This window comes from Stegodyphus dumicola, chromosome X1 (assembly GCF_044657685.1).
Source record: "Stegodyphus dumicola isolate Sdum_Otavi_A_Nest chromosome X1, ASM4465768v1".
NCBI lineage: Eukaryota > Metazoa > Arthropoda > Arachnida > Araneae > Eresidae > Stegodyphus > Stegodyphus dumicola.
Window position 1 is genome coordinate 127,796,418 of NC_140780.1, and position 14,684 is coordinate 127,811,101.

Sequence of the window (14,684 nt, forward strand, 5' to 3'; positions counted from 1 at the left end):
GTTGTTTATCCAACGTAGTCATGCCAATTTCCAAATAAAATTTAGTGCCAAAATCTAATAAGATTATGTTAGTTGAACAGAAATCTCATGGAGCAATTTTTCTTAAATTATTTTGTATAATATGGCGAAATTCAGGCTATGGGAGTTCTTACTGTACTTTGCGCAACAGTTGTGCACCAGAGATCAAATGAAAAAAGACTGCTGAACTCTGATAATTAGTCTCCACTATGAATCACGGCGAATGTCCTGGCTGGTCGCATGGGCGTTTTTTCTTGTTTTCTCCAGTATGTAACGTAAATATGAGCTGGTTTTGATTAGAAAATTTCTCACACAGACATTCATCCCTATCCTTTACCATATTCAACTCAACAATCTAAGGGGCAGTTGTACTTCATCCTAATGCAGTAGCCAACTTTGCGCTAGACATATTTTTAATCTTTAGAAATAATCGTGAAATTGAAGCCAAGAAGATATCGCCATCTTCATTTCTCATTCTCCTTCAAAAATATACGATGTCTGTTGCTCACTATGAAAGTATAAATGCAGTTCCGGATGGAGGAGGAGTTTCTCTTTTAGGATAGCGATATTCATAAGGCGCTATGGAAACTTTGCAGAAAATTAGTGGCCTGTTTCTAGATTATCTTCCATAAAGCGCAGATTAGACAAGCGCAGAGGATGGAATTAAGCACAAATTAGGAAGCGGAAGCTGGCACATCCACTATCCCACATCATCTCTCAGAAAACAGTCTCTAACTTGTTTGACAAGTAAAGCACCTTTCGAAAAGGCGTACAAAATGTGAAATCTGCAACTTCGAAAAGGAAACGCGCATCTAACCTCCTAAAATGACCTGGACTTCGAATAGTGATTTCTTTTTTCGAATTTCGTGATAGCTGTTATAAATATGCTTTCGCAGTAAAGATAGTACGTACTTCAGCCCTTAATTTGCTCGGAATATGATCGCAAATCTATATTCAAAGCTATCGCATCCAATGAAAAACGCCGAAAATACGAGTATTTTTTTAAGTTCGCGTAACCAAATTATATAATTCTTGAATTTGTTAGGAAGTGGAATTCGTTATTAAAAATGTTTTATTCTGAGAAACGAATATGGATGTCACAATTATTTTTTTCGTTCTCCTAAGCTTTTTACCCCCATACGTTAAACGAAGGTACTGAGTTGTTTTTACCTATATGTTTCTCCGCTATGTCAGAATGGCTAGTCAATGACTGAGTAACTAAGGTGATGGAATACTGTACTTTTGCTTTCTGATGAGTCTGCCGATGCATTATACTGTTCAATATTTGGTCCAAAATCATTTCCATCAAGTGACTGGTATTCACGTTTTCTTGCACAAAAAAATATTTCTGGGGGAAAGAGACACGTCCAAGTAAGTAATTTATGCTTTTTGTATTCATTTAAAGTATTAGCAATATCGCAGAGCTGCAGAAACTGAAAGTTCCGAAAAGTTCTCAACATGGGCCGAATGTTTGAGGTAAGGCTCCTTTTTAAATACTTTATTCTTTCTTGTATTTTCTTGTTAGTTCACTTCCATAGATTTGAGACGATAGTCCTAAAGTTATATTTAGTAATATAATTTGGCATTTATTAAGTTACAAGACTCTGAATTACTTTCATATCTAAACAGATAAAGCAGGGATTAAGTTCTGGTTAATGAAATGGTTAGCACTAGCCCCTCTATTCAACATGCTGGATACGAGCCTTTGAGGCATCTATGTTTGCACGATAGCTCTAATTTTGTTTTACTGAATTTATCTTCGTGTCAGTAACGTAACTCTAAAGCTAAAAATAAAATTATGAAAAATAGTTTTTAACTAATTTTGCAACAATAAGACTCTTAATTAGCATTGAAGGTTTTGCTCGTTTTTTACCTTAACTCTGCTTTGCCTAAAGTCTCTGCTAACTTCGCCAGAAATATCGAGCATTATCAGAGCTCTTTTTTAGAACTGAGCCTATGCTCTACAAAGCAAGATTATTTCTGTAGTGCATATCAGTTAATATTTACATTAACATTTAAATTTGAGACAACATTTGAGACATTTGAAAATAACTCGAGATTGAAAAATATTGGTTTATTAAATGCCTTGATTGGATGATTAATGTAAAACACAAAGCTTCAAATTTAAAATAATGGAGAATAATTTCATGCGATCTAATGAAGATATAAATGAATTTCGAATCCAGTCGAATTTCTTTGTTTTCATGAATTCAAAGTAGTGATGATGTTTTCTGTCAGGTGTGCATTAGGTGTTGCTCTACAAGCTCTAGTAGTTCTTTTTTAGTATTCGAAGTACGAGACCGACTAAGTATTTGCCGCACCAGGCACAGCGTTATATTATTTCCAAGTGGACATTGAAGTTTTCGATTATGTTCATTTAGGCATTTAAGTATGTCACCCAAGTAAGCCATTTTTTTGGAACCAGTAATTGTCTTCTAACTTATCTGAATAATACGCAAATACACTGTTAATTCTTCTTTCAACTCAGGAACTATGCACAAAAATCTCCTTCTCGAACGCCACCGAATTTCAGTATGATGAAACAATGATTGATAATGTAATCCCATTTCAGCATATAAAAATTGGAGAAAAAAGTTACTGAAGTAGTCTACTTTTGATGCTATTCATTCACTATTTTTATAGTGTTATTAAATGTGGAATTTAAGTAAATGTCATTAATGACGTAAACTATGTGACATGAGAACTTCTCTATGAATAAAGAAGTGTATTATTTGAATGTCAGGATTTTCGGGTGCAAAAGCCTCTGACCGTTCCTGTCACTGCAGCCATTTCATCAGTACATAAACTTGTAATTTTTCCTTGAAATTGTGCTTGTATTGAAAGTATTCATTGAATACTTGCAGCTAAGCCCTCCGTTATTGTCGCACTGTATTGAGGAAGCTATGCTATCAAAAGTGCCAAGTGCCATTTCACAAACTGCATGTCTTTCCCAGCAATATCTTCGATGATTTAATACTCTTCTTTGGCTCTTGAAATCCTCATACTATCACCAAGAAAAAACACCTGGGACGTGCTAGATAGGCTACTGCAAAATTCTATGAATACCTTTTAATTAACTGATTAGTAGTGATATTTTTTGGCATAATCTTCCATCGCAAGATATAAAAGCTAAATTAGTTTATTCCCCCCGGAATATCAATTTTTGTAGATGCCAGGAAAGGCTTTTTTCATTTACTAAAATCTAATCTTGTTGCAACCATTATTAATCATTTGCGTATTTTCGCAATTGATATATACTAGCTTAGTTTTGTGACTGTAACTCTCTTTTGAGCTGCGGGTAATATTTTTTGCAAAAGACTATGGAAGTTAACAGTTAAAAAGTAGCTTTAACATTAATGAAATAAAAACTGCTTCATCTATAGACTATGTTATTCCATTTCTAGACATAAAATAAAGTTCTACACATAAAATACTGTACTGCAGATTAATTCTTCCCGTACTTTTATAAAAAAAATAATTCTACAATTAAATATTACCATACACATAAAATACACACAAAATTCACATATACTCAGATTCGTTTTCAAATCCCGATACTGACGAATATATTAGAGGAAAAACATAGTTTAGTTGCTGGAGGTGATCTAACACTTGTGGTATTGTTTCATTTGTTTGTTTAACAACACTGAGATGTTCGTAATTTCTGTCATAAGCACTTTCTCTTCTTAATTTATTACATCAAAACACCTTATGAACTTAATACATTTAAATTATTTTTGTCTATCTGTTTCAAACATAATAATAACATTTCCGATTAAAAATTTAAGCTTGAGTATTTATTCTAATTATTATCACAATTCAAGATAAAAAAAAGGCACATGCGATAAAGTTCGCATCTAATTTAGATGTTCGAAATCTAAACGTTGTAGGGTACCCTAAAATAGGTTTTGGGGCTTTTCTAAGATATGACAATCTCTTACGTAAAGTTAAAAAGGTAAGTTGCTGATTGATTTATTGTTGAATTTTTTAGTGTGGCGTATTTTTTAATTGTAATTTGAAGGCTTAAATGGAAAACAGAAGGAAAGATGTTCCGCACTTAAGCCAACTGGTTTCAGAATGTCTCATTTTTAGTACTTTTCATTGTGACTTAAAAACCACCGCTCTTTTTCCTTACCTTTTCATTTTAGTTTCATTTTATACTGTTTAATGTATAAACACAAAACTAATTCGATTTTCTTTCGATATTTAGCCAGTGACATTGAATGCCAGGCTAAAATGTCCGACAGCTGGCTGATTATCTGTTTGTCGGCCCAATCTGAGGATAATGTGAAGACGCTGACGAAGTACCAACCTGTTCAGGGATCTTGAAAATGTTCCTCTTGTCTCCACGCTTTGCCAGAATCAAGAACTGAGTTTCAAGTTTCAGAAGTAATTCTTTGCCAGGTGTAAGATAAAGTATCTTATTATGAAAATACTGTTCATTTGTTAATTCGTACAGCTTAAAATAAATTGGAGCTTCAATCTTAGTTGCCTGTACCATTAAATTATAGTACTTTAAGAAACTAAGCACTAAATATTTAATAGAATTTAACTACTAGTTTAGTGTTATACCCATTGAGAGACTTATTTTATTATTATAATCTGTTAAGAATTAAGTTATGTGCTTGCTGTATTTAATATTTTCAGCAATTGCTCATATTTAAAGCATTAAAACGCAATATCTTGTATTCTAAGTTTTGCTTCTTTTGAGGGAAAATATTCGTGACATGAGCCTCTTAATTAACAGTTAATGAGAGCAAAGTAATAATATGCAGCATCTGTATTTTTATGTTTGAAATAAAAGTCTGATTAAACTGGGACTGCGCTAGTTTGTTTGACTTGGATTTTGAAAGTCTATAATGTTCTTTTAGCCTTAATTTGCATTTTTGTTAATATAATGAAGCTCAATAGAAAAGAATTTGTTATAATTATTCACTTTGCATATTTAAGAATAAATAATTTTACCTTATATTACTGATTAATCAAAGTATTTATTGCAGTCTTAAATGTCTTATACAAACGTAGATGTGAATATAAAATTTATATCGGTGGTTCATGCGAAATTAGATTAAATTATTTTTGTGCTGTATCGTTTTTGAAATATCCTCCGCATGTGTTAATGTATTATCATATGTTACTTCATTCTTGTATATTTATTAATAATGTTTATTGAAGTACACTAGAACTCAGTTATGTTGAACACTGCCAAAATTCCTCAATGTAACCATTACTCGCTATTGCATTCGATGTATTATTTAATTGTGCAATGTTTTAATTGGGTTTTGCAAGTGATATTAAAAATAATAAATTTCTGATTCATTTTTGATGCATTTTTTGTACCTTATTTTATTATTATATAATGTGCATTTGTAAATAGCATGCTCGATTTTGTGATAATGTTTTTAGCAGTTTTCCCTTTAAATCTGATAAAATGTTTCAAATGTTTATTGACAATCCAATCAAAAAGGTTTTATCTTGTTCGCTTAGCATTTTTTATATAATTCATTCAAACTATTTGTATTTCTGAGATGCTATTATTTTATAATAATATTTTAAAAATAGCTAACATCTAATGCGCTTGACTGCATTCTTCGATGCGTGTAATCGCTTGAAAGAACAAATTTTTATTTTGATTAGTTAGTTCACTTGTTCTTATTTCAAAATAAAATTTTGAAATAAGAGGTTAATAAAATAGTACATCCAAGTTGTTGTCATTCTTCGCACCACAATTGTGACGCGAAGCTTCTTTATTTTGATAAAAATAATTTAGAAGGGAGATATTAATCGAACTTTTAATTTTAAAATATAATATATATGGTGTATGTCTGTGTGTATGGTAATATTAAAAAAAATAGAAATATGTAATTATTGTTGGGAATTTTACTTGATATCTACATAATTTTAATGCAAAACTCTGGCAAAAATTTTGTACTAATCATGATATGAAATCAGGGCTTGAGTAAAATAATAGATTCATGAAAGTGTGAAATCTGATGTAATGGTGAAAAATAAAAGTAAATATGGGAGGTAATTAATAAACTGATCGATTGTTCTTTTGGCAGCCGGGGGGGGGGGAAAGAGGAAGATTATGTAATTAATGGTGATGAAAAGACTCTTGAAAAACCTTTTATTTTGTTAATTTTCTCTGCGTTTTTAATAACTGCTTCTCTTGATGTGTATTTACAAATTTTAGTGCTGTATATTTAGTGATGTTGTTTTTGAATGGTACATATTCGCCTGTCGTCTTTATTGATGTAATAAATAACGTTAACCTACTTCACCTTACAGATTTCGCACTGTATTTAAGACCTGAATGTATTTCATTTTGCATGCTGTGGTATTAATGTCGGCTTCATATTCAAAAATATCCTCGAGGAGGGCTGCTCATATGGTCAAACTCACCGGAGACTATTTAGTGATCCCAGAATTTCCCAGTGGGCGAATCTAATATTCACATGTTTTAATAAAAGAAAGTAATCAAATTTTTAATTTTATTCGCACCAAAAAGTAGTCTTTTGTAACAAAGCTAAACGCTTGGGAAATAAAAGTTCCTGCCTCTTGTTGTTGGCCGTTTGTCACTATATTTATTCGATGCAAAGCTGAAAAAATAAAATATGAGACATTAATATATATCATTTTTCGGGGGATTTGTGTGATTAGTTTTACAAAACACTCAAAGGAATCTGTTTTAAGTGAGTCATTTTCTAAGAGAAAGTGCTTGTATTAAAGTTATATATGGGAAAACCTCTTTGGATGCACTCCGTTTCGTCGCCTGCAGTCTAATTCGAGGTGAACTACCAGAGATTTAGGGCCACTGTGTGAGCCTTTATTCTATTTTTGTGTAATTTATTTAACCTGCTAGCTGCTCCAAGTTAAAGAAGCTGAAAAATGAAAATTTCTTCTATGGTTCAAGCCTTGTGCTACGTCTTTTCAGAACGTTTATTTTGGTTTATGTAATTGCGGCAAAACCTCGTCGGCTGTCTGCCCAAGGTGAGGTATGCATTCGTGGAGGACTTTCTAAGGGAAACGGGCTTGTATACACGTTACCATGGGGAAAACCATGAAAACGCTCGTGCAGGGAGCCCACAGGATTTGAACCTCGGACCGAACTAGCAGTGTTCAGCAACTTTACCGCTCGGCCGCTGGTGGGCTGTTTTCAGAAGGCATATATCATTTTTCGGGGGATTTGTGTGATTAGTTTTACAAAACACTCAAAGGAATCTGTTTTAAGTGAGTCATTTTCTAAGAGAAAGTGCTTGTATTAAAGTTATATATGGGAAAACCTCTTTGGATGCACTCCGTTTCGTCGCCTGCAGTCTAATTCGAGGTGAACTACCAGAGATTTAGGGCCACTGTGTGAGCCTTTATTCTATTTTTGTGTAATTTATTTAACCTGCTAGCTGCTCCAAGTTAAAGAAGCTGAAAAATGAAAATTTCTTCTATGGTTCAAGCCTTGTGCTACGTCTTTTCAGAACGTTTATTTTGGTTTATGTAATTGCGGCAAAACCTCGTCGGCTGTCTGCCCAAGGTGAGGTATGCATTCGTGGAGGACTTTCTAAGGGAAACGGGCTTGTATACACGTTACCATGGGGAAAACCATGAAAACGCTCGTGCAGGGAGCCCACAGGATTTGAACCTCGGACCGAACTAGCAGTGTTCAGCAACTTTACCGCTCGGCCGCTGGTGGGCTGTTTTCAGAAGGCATATATCATTTTTCGGGGGATTTGTGTGATTAGTTTTACAAAACACTCAAAGGAATCTGTTTTAAGTGAGTCATTTTCTAAGAGAAAGTGCTTGTATTAAAGTTATATATGGGAAAACCTCTTTGGATGCACTCCGTTTCGTCGCCTGCAGTCTAATTCGAGGTGAACTACCAGAGATTTAGGGCCACTGTGTGAGCCTTTATTCTATTTTTGTGTAATTTATTTAACCTGCTAGCTGCTCCAAGTTAAAGAAGCTGAAAAATGAAAATTTCTTCTATGGTTCAAGCCTTGTGCTACGTCTTTTCAGAACGTTTATTTTGGTTTATGTAATTGCGGCAAAACCTCGTCGGCTGTCTGCCCAAGGTGAGGTATGCATTCGTGGAGGACTTTCTAAGGGAAACGGGCTTGTATACACGTTACCATGGGGAAAACCATGAAAACGCTCGTGCAGGGAGCCCACAGGATTTGAACCTCGGACCGAACTAGCAGTGTTCAGCAACTTTACCGCTCGGCCGCTGGTGGGCTGTTTTCAGAAGGCATATATCATTTTTCGGGGGATTTGTGTGATTAGTTTTACAAAACACTCAAAGGAATCTGTTTTAAGTGAGTCATTTTCTAAGAGAAAGTGCTTGTATTAAAGTTATATATGGGAAAACCTCTTTGGATGCACTCCGTTTCGTCGCCTGCAGTCTAATTCGAGGTGAACTACCAGAGATTTAGGGCCACTGTGTGAGCCTTTATTCTATTTTTGTGTAATTTATTTAACCTGCTAGCTGCTCCAAGTTAAAGAAGCTGAAAAATGAAAATTTCTTCTATGGTTCAAGCCTTGTGCTACGTCTTTTCAGAACGTTTATTTTGGTTTATGTAATTGCGGCAAAACCTCGTCGGCTGTCTGCCCAAGGTGAGGTATGCATTCGTGGAGGACTTTCTAAGGGAAACGGGCTTGTATACACGTTACCATGGGGAAAACCATGAAAACGCTCGTGCAGGGAGCCCACAGGATTTGAACCTCGGACCGAACTAGCAGTGTTCAGCAACTTTACCGCTCGGCCGCTGGTGGGCTGTTTTCAGAAGGCATCTCCACTAAGAAAATCATTTTCCTTTATTTTGCTATATACCTGCTTAACTAGTCAGTCGCTTATTTTATTTAATTTTATTGCTCGCAATCAAAAATTTTCTTTCTTCAATTTTCACTCGCTACGGTAGTTCACTTGCATGCATTAAGATAACCTTGTATTAATCTTAAAACTTATTAATGGCTGCTACCATAATTATACACCCGAATCTCCCGATTTTACCGGAGATTTCAGTTTTTCGTCACGTCTTCCGGCCCTCGAGTCAAATTAAATTTATTGAGCAGATTTCATGAACCCCCCCAACTCATAATGATTTTCTATGTAATTTTCCTTACTAAATTTTATTTGATATGAAGTGCCGTAACATACCATAAAATTTCGTAGAGCTTTTTATGAATATTCAATTAGCTTTTAATTAATCTTAATATTTGTCTATTATTTGTTTTACGTCAATGTAACGTAAGATTGCTAAGACTCAGTAGTAACTGTATATTAATTATTCAATTTATTTTCTTCCTGTTTAAAAGTGGTTGATAAACAGCTTTCCTTCCCTACTCAGGATTTTCTCAGTGTAAAAATATGAGAAAATTACAAAATGAAATTAATCGAAGAGCACAAAATTTAGAATTTCTAGTTAAATATTAATGTATTTTACATCAAAATCATGTTATAAATAGTTGATTAACTTGAATCATGGTTCATAAAGTGAATTTAAGTTTGATCTTTGGAGTCCTTTTGAAATTGTACTACGCAAACCTAACAACACAAACCTCCAGGAAATTTCTGTTTTTTATATTTCAAGATTGGTAGCTACAGTGTTATTTATGGCTTAAAACATTATCTGATTTTCATGATTATTATGATTTTCCTCCAAATGTTTACCGATTTGGTACTTTTCCGTTTTGCTGGCGCAGGCGATATAGTCGCCAATAATGGTACAACTGATACCAAACGGAATATCCTCGCTGGTAACCTTTTACGTCTCATTTTCAAAACAAATCGCACCCATTTCTTATCAGATTGATTGTTTCTTTCAATACTGGCATACAATTACATAGACGTTTTACTTGATAGTTCAATTTTATGCCCTAAGGCCAATCGCGGTAATTAAGTCAATTAGGATGCAACCACACCGCTCACCAGAAGGCGAAAATATAGAAAAGTACCTAAAATTCATCAATTCTAACGAGAATGCACTAGCGAAGTAAAACACTGCGGTTTTACATAATTTCTGAGTAAGCTATTCGTACGAATTGAAATAATTCTTGTATTTAAACTTTTATTCCAAATTAAAATTTAACTTGAAATTAATGTAGATAATTATGAGAGAATTATATTTTTGTAGCGTAGTTTACGTGAGATGACATCACTAGGGGTCACGTGATATGAACCGGCGAATCAGGATTTTGAACCATGAAAGCATAGTAAATTAAATTAATGTCTTTTTACAAATTTATTGTCTTTATTTATTGGCTTTTTGCAAACTTTTAAACGATATTAAAATGTTTATGATTTCAAAATAAATTCTTAGAACTAACATTTGTTAATTAAAAAAAAAAAAAAAACTAATCATAGGCTGAAAAATAACAAATAATGATAAAACTTAGCACTAAAAACGGGTGGACTGTTAGTGTAAAAAGCACTAATGGGTGAACTGTATAAAAATAGAACCAACAACTTTATTAAAGGTAATTACTACATTCAGTACCAGTACGTAACTCTGGCATGCTGCTCAGTCGAATCCAGATGGCAAAATAAGAATTTCTCTCTCTCTCTACAACATGTAGCGCTTTAGTCAGCGAATGCTCACTTGCATATGTTGCCAAAATTCTGAAAAAGATCACACTTAAATTTTTAGGATGTGGTTTATGCCGAAGAAATCAAAATTTACGACAGCCATAGATAAGGGAGGAGGGCGTTTTTAAATGATGCATCCTTACATGAAACAACAGCGAAGAATATGTGACCTCATTTTCCATATTTAAAAAGGAAGGATACTTCTCGAACTTAGATATCAAGAACTATCAAGAACCCAAAAGATTACAACGCTACTTGTCTACTAGAGACGTTATTTAAAACAGCAATCAAAGCAAAGATGTTGACATGAAGCGTGGGTTCCTGACAAGCCGATGATATATCAACAATGGAATTTGGTTGTCGATAGGCTTCTTCGCTAGCAAAAAAAAACGAGTTGATACTACTTTGATTTCGTTAGATTTGATTCGTTTGATAAGCCTTCTCATTCTGTGCTTAATTTTTATTTAAAACATTATACGCTGATGAAAAATTTTAACTGGGTTTGCAGTTGACATGATTTTATAAACAGCAGAGAATAACATTTTCTGGTCGAACCGTTATTACAACAGGCCTATCATGCGGTCTTTTCTGCGTTTGCATGTATTATCTATACTAGCAAAACCGATAAACAATTAATTATGCAGGTTAGTACATTTGCAGATCCTTTCAAGATTATGTCAGCAGTGAACAATGAGAATGATCGAAAGAAGTTTCAAAGCGTTTCCAAGATAGGATTCACAGATAGCCGCAAAGTCATAGAATGGTTTTACTACTTCCAGTCGTTAGATCTTTACATAAAAAATGTTAAAATGCTAAGTATGACCTTGAGTTACTGTCATCGGTACATAGGAGATACAATGTAAAGTAAATCAGTTGCTGTAATGAATCCTTGAAAGGACGAAAAAATGATATTGTATTGGCGTTAGAAGCTTATCAAGTTTCCTCCAGTATTCCACGCTTCGCAGTATTTACAGCTTTCCACCGACTTTTCAAAATTCAAAAACCTAAGGAAATTTAATTTATTTTGAGACTGAGTGAAGATGATGGCCCACATTAGCCCAGCATCATCGCCCGGTGCAGTGTCTCCAGGTCCTAAATTCTATTGCCAGGTGCCTCCCTAAATTTAAAAATTTTACCACCCCTAAATACTGCTAATGCCAGTGCCCCCCTCCCAAATTGTAAAAATTTTGCCATTCCTAAATTTTGCTGCTCGTGCTTTTCTTTCTAAGTCTTGCTTCAAAAATTCTTTTTTGCTAGACATCCGTGAAAGTATCTTGGATGATCACACCCGTAACGTCCGAGACACCGTGAAAGTATCATGGGTTATTTCTATTCCAGAAATAACCCATGTCATTAAATATAAAAGATTTTTTACAATTTAATTTTTCATGTTTTTTTTGGGGGGGGTAAGACAGATGGATTAAATCAAGAAAAATGCCATAAAGGTTTAATTCCATCCTTTGGGAGAAGAACATTTTTTATATATGCTGTAGTATTTAAACGATATGCTCATTCCAAACAGAAGGATATTTTCCAATAAAGAGCATACGCGATGGACGTCCGTCCATTTTAATCGTTACAGAAATTATTGCTGGTGTAGAAAGGTATATGACTGAAAACTCCCGTGTGACCTACGAGCACATCGAGGATATCCTGAATGTCAGTTCGGGAAATATTAACTATGCTTTTATGAACGTTTTGGGTTGAGGAACCGATATACTATAAGGATGCGATATCTGCTCATTAATCAGAAAAACTGGCCTGGACTGGTTCCGTGTGGACTGGAACAAATTTATTTTTAAAAAATAGAATTACGTATAAAATAAATATATTATGGTGTACAAAATTAAGAAAATCTTTGCATTTGATCGATTATATGCAGAAATTATGGAGAAAGTTTAATAAAATCTGGTATGAACATCAATTGATATCCGCTTATCGGCCTAAGGAGATCTGAAACAGGAATTGGTGTATCAAACAAAATATGATGTTAATATGGCGTATGATCATCTTTAACGGTCATACAATTATCACAACATGACTTCATATTGGAATTGAGGCATTTTATGAATACCACTGTCAGTCTATCCCACTTCTGCAGCAATGCTGTTTTCAGATCTTAGAAAGATATCAAAGGGTGAGTTGCTGTTGCCCTCCTAGAAACGTCAGAGACATGTTCTGTAAGATTCAGGTTTGAAGATATGGCTGGTCATGCATCCGGTTATTATTTTACTTTCCATAAAAATCATTGTCCAGGAAGCTGTATGTGAATGAGCGTTGTCATCGATTAAATTAACTAAGGGTCAGCGAAAAGGCGAACATAGGACTTTAAGGTCTCATCTCTATATCTCGGAGCCATCACAGAGTCTTCGGCCAAGGCAACGAAGGTCTGCACCTATCCAGCAGGACGCCTGTCCAGATTTTTAAACCTCCGCTGCCGTACTGCACCCTTTTTTTGTTGTTGTTGGAGGACGGGCAGTGGATTTCTGGTTGACTCCAGATGATGGTACGTTGGGAATAAATAGTTAAGCTGAGTCAGGTTTCATCAGCAAAGAGAATGGTCCCCACTATTTCATGGTACAGAGTCGGTGTTCTGTGCTCTTTGCTGAAAGGGCTGTCTTATGCTCAGAAGTGAGCGCGACGAAAACGGCAAGTCTTTTTTTTTTTTTTTTTTTTTTTTGAAAACAGATGAGTAGAGCTCCTTGTTCGCATTTTCATTGGTGCAGTTATTCAGTTAATTTTTATGGATGACAGCGCTCATCTGCATAAGGTTAATATGGTGGATGATTTCTGGAAAGATGAACCCGAATAGATTGGCCTCATCTCCAGACTTAAACCTTAGAGAAAATGTTTGGCCAATCCTTGGAATGGCGACTGCAGTTCACCACTCCCTCCTCAGAATATTCAGGCTTGAAAACAGTGTTGCTGCAGTAATAGAATCGACTGCCGCACTGACTTATAAACTACTACATTTTTTTATGAAGAGACGTTGTGAGAAATATTAGAGGGGTCCATACTCCCTATTAATAATCTATTTTGTTTACTTTTGTAAGATGTATTTTAGATCTTCCTGCGCCGATGAACCTCACGCACGATTGTGGGAGGGGGAGGTTCATCATGACTGTTATATAGTATATTTTTTGCATTATATCTGTTTTATATGTATGTCCATAACAAGTTACATTAAAACCTGTACATCACTTTTGGAGATCATCTGTCAGCTGTGGAAAACTTTCTTAATTCTGAACACAAGTATGTATTTACTAACCGTCGGAGAAACTTTAGTCGAAGATTTTGTATTTTTCTCATAAAAACCTCACCATTGAAAAAAAAAAAATGCAAAAATATTTGTAAAATAATGGTTCACTTCTTTTATTTCTAAAGATGTTAATTTATTCTGTGAAGCTGGAGATAATAAGGCATTTGCAGTGGAATGGCGTAGAAATGTCTTTCTACTATCATTGCCTGAGAAGCAGACCGAAAAGCGATATAAAATTGGGTGTCGTGGGCTGTATTTATATGATGGTAATGCATCCGTCTGCACAGCTATGAAGTTACGGATATCTTGCAAGGGGGAGAATAGTGATTCTGTTTACCCGGCATATTCACCTGATTTGACGCCATGTGATACATTTTACCTCTTTTTGTTTGCAAAAGGAGTTGAGAAGAAGCAGTTTTTATTGATGGATGAAGCTGCTGAAGAATATGAAGAAATTCTAAAAGTCATCAGACGAATTAGAGATATGATTGTTATAAAAATTTTTTCAACAGAAGAACAGCACATAAATATTTCTGGTTAATTCTTGGAAAAGATTCAATAAATCCTTTACTTAAACGTGCTTTACTACTTTTCATGTCCTACTTTTTTATGCTTTTCATATCTGGACATCTTATCACTTTTGTGTGCTGAAAGTTCACATTTTACTGTAATTGGCTCGCTATAGTATAGGATACTATAGTACTTAATGACATACATGCTGTGTCTTACGTTGAAGCATATATTGTTTGCTTAATTTTTAATTTAATGCAAATTGCATTAAATTAAAAATTAAGCAAACAATTGGAATAGCACCATTGCTATTCCTTTCGA

The 14,684-nt window shown here is 34.5% G+C and overlaps 1 protein-coding gene across 3 annotated transcripts in view; it reads left to right on the forward strand.

Annotated features, from left to right (window-relative positions):
- The window catches only part of LOC118196119 (uncharacterized), a 326,905-nt gene that overhangs the window by 102,586 nt on the left and 209,635 nt on the right, over nt 1–14,684 (forward strand). The window contains exon 2 of one of the 3 annotated variants that reach the window (XM_085808355.1): nt 4,229–4,424. The exons of 1 other annotated variant lie outside the window; for it this stretch is intronic. The gene's annotated coding sequence lies outside the window, so the exon portion shown is untranslated. The remainder of the gene's footprint in view (nt 1–4,228; nt 4,425–14,684) is intronic. One more of the 3 variants, XM_085808356.1, reaches the window with a different exon arrangement.